The 2,927-nt window shown below is 42.2% G+C and overlaps 1 protein-coding gene across 1 annotated transcript in view; it reads left to right on the top strand.

The window, feature by feature from the left end:
* adarb2 (adenosine deaminase RNA specific B2 (inactive)) overlaps positions 1-2,927 on the top strand; it is a 334,275-nt gene that overhangs the window by 307,203 nt on the left and 24,145 nt on the right. The gene's annotated exons all lie outside the window — the stretch shown is intronic.

The following is a 2,927-nucleotide window of genomic DNA, read 5'->3' as shown; positions in this document are numbered from 1 at the left end:
ATTACACATCTTGCTAATGCACTTTTTAAAATATAAATAATATTTTTAAATTAATCACCTGGTATTAAGTGGCTGTTCCTACACTTCCAGCTCATATTGGACCAACCTGTCTCCTTCCTGTCTGTCCTGATTCTTTCTCTCCATCCTCTCAGCTTAGTGACATGAACTTTGTGTTTAGGAGGTTTAATAAATACAGCAGTCAAACCACATATAAAAACACAAAATCTTAATTTTAAATGATATCCTTGTTGGATATCAGTTAGTGATCGGACGCATCATCTGATCACACTTATCAGATTATTTACAACAGCTCCTCTCCCAGAGGAGACATTTAAACTCCCATCTTCTGTAATTTATCTGCTTTATGATTCAACATGGAAACATGGAAACCTGGCATAACTTCTGCTGTCTTTCAACCACTTTGAAAAGCTATTTTCATTACTACAAAATCTTTATCCTTCTGCCTCTTCAGTTTTCTGCCTCTCCATCGTTAGCTGTCTGTCATCAGATGACAACATGATTAAAATGAAAACAATCGCGCTCCTGTGCATGCTCGAGGGGAGCGTGACAGGAGGGGAGGTGAAGGAGCGGAGGGGCGCCTGGTCAGTGACGTGCCTCTGTTATGGATCATTTCATTTATACATGCGCAGACAGCTGGTAAATACATAAAATGCTACTGGATCCGCGCCACTGTGGACACAGAGTGGAGCGGGTCTCCTCTCTGCTGTGAGATTGACAACTGTCAGTGCTTGGGGAAGTGGGCGGGGCTTACAGCACGCTGCAGAATGATTGACGCTTTCTCACATGTAGCCGCCAAAGTCTCCAATAACACAGAAAAAAGTCAGTAGATTTGTCGCTAGTCGCTTTAAAAAAATGGCCAGACGGATCTGAAAAACTTGTTAAATATAGCGACAAAGTCGCTAAGTTGGCCCCTATTGTGCTCCAGCCCGTGCGGAAAACATTGCACTGCACATTAGTTAGCCAACATTGATCTGGTGTTACACCGGCTGACGCAGCTGCTGTGGTCAAGCCGTAGGTCTCTGGTTTTAGAATATTTTATGTTGTTTTTTTTTTTGTTTGTGTGCCTATGCTTTGGCAACGCTGTTCAGCAGTCATGTCAACAAAGCATCTTGTCCAGAAAAGAGTTCATGTGCATCTGGATGCTGAACGCTTTCAGGGAAAAGTCCGACAGCAGAATATTGCTCTTCTAAATGTTTAACCACTGCGATAACAATGTGCTCACAGTGTATCCTTCAGAGAAATTAAAGCATGTAAGAGAAAGAAATACTTCCCAGGGTAATACCACTAAAGAGAGCGTTCCTTTCTCAAAGTTTGCAAAGTAACTGCCATGTGGGACAAATTATAAAAACGATAATCTGATGTCCCGTTCTCCTGAAGGCAGCACGGAGCTGCGCCGAAGAGAAACGCCATCGATACAGTTGCAGTTCTGTAACGGTTTGAATGTTTTAGGCCACAATATTTTTGCAAGTAGTTCAAAGTTTAAACTGATGTTGTTGTGAATCTTTGATGTAAATTTTACCTTCAAGCAAACGCCCCCCAAAAGAATATCAGCGTCCTTTTGGAAAATATTGCTGCCAGCGCCCCCTGTCATCCTCTCAACGCCCCCTAGGGGGCGGTACCGCCCCCGTTGAGAAACGCTACCTTAAAGGAACAGTTCAGTTTTAAGACGGCAGCAATCTGCTTTGGGAATGAGTCCAGTTGAACCATAGTGATGAGTTAAAATGGACCCACTGCTGACGTGCAATTTACCATCCTAAAACAGCTCCAGAACTGCAGAATTTCACAGTATTTGATGCAAACACAATTATTTAAACTTTTAAACAATCATCAATTTGGCATTACATGCTGTTTTTAGCAAAATTATTTTTTAAATTCTGTTAAATGTAAATCCTGAATATATCGAAGTGCTACTGGTGCTGTTTATACTTGTAAATAACCACATGATTTTATGCAAATAGCTGTGGACTGCAAAATTGACTGCAATGTAAACATTTTTTAAATAGCATTTGGGCGTACCACTACGAAATTTTGGAGAGTAAAGATTAAAGGAGATTAGAATCGGCAGTCTTCTTGGTCTTTGCTGTATTCGGACGAGCTCGTCGATTTTGTCAAACATCATGTCATGGCAAACCCAGAACGTAGTCTCATAATGAAAATAAACTAATTTATTAAAATAAAAGATAATCAAAAAACAAAACACTGACAAGGCAACTAGAAGAAAACTAAATACAAAACAAATTAAATACAAAAACTGAATGGACATGGGCAAGAAACGAGCAGAACCAGACATCAGGGAAAATAGACAAACGAACCAGCAAGTAAGTGGAGGAGATGACCGGGTTTTAAAGACAGAGGGTAATTAGGTGAAGTGGGCACAGGTGAGTGATAACAAGGAGCAGGTGGAGATGGGCACAGCAGGAAAACAAGTGACTGACTTAGGATAGATAAATAATGACAGGAAACAAATGCCTCTTTTACACGGGCCCTAATTCAGAAGTCCGGCTCTACTCCACTCTACTCGGCTCGGCTTGATAAAGAATGCATCGTATTCACACCGGCCAGTTTGGTCGGTAGCAGAGGAATGCCTTCTCATGTTGCGGGGGGTGGGGCCGCGGCGCAGTGGGGTGCACTACCGAAACTTAGCGCAAGTTGTGTAAACAACAAAAGAGCTATGGACAACGTTGGCCCTGTGTTGTTGCTGTTTTTTAAACTTATGGGGATTCTCCTGAGACTTCAGGAAGAGAGACACAGTGGAAGAAATGCTCTGGATGCTGCGATTGTCGTGCGGAGTAGGACAGCTGTTATCCGCCGGAGATTTCAGGCTTTACAGCTCTTTCAGCTGGGGGACAGATGGCATAAACATTGCAGGGTAAGCTAACGCTGTTGTTTATATTCCTACCTTCGCT

This window comes from Kryptolebias marmoratus, linkage group LG21 (genome assembly GCF_001649575.2).
Source record: "Kryptolebias marmoratus isolate JLee-2015 linkage group LG21, ASM164957v2, whole genome shotgun sequence".
In the NCBI taxonomy this organism is placed as follows: domain Eukaryota; kingdom Metazoa; phylum Chordata; class Actinopteri; order Cyprinodontiformes; family Rivulidae; genus Kryptolebias; species Kryptolebias marmoratus.
Note: the sequence above shows the minus strand (reverse complement) of the source record. Positions and strands in the feature narration are given on the sequence as shown.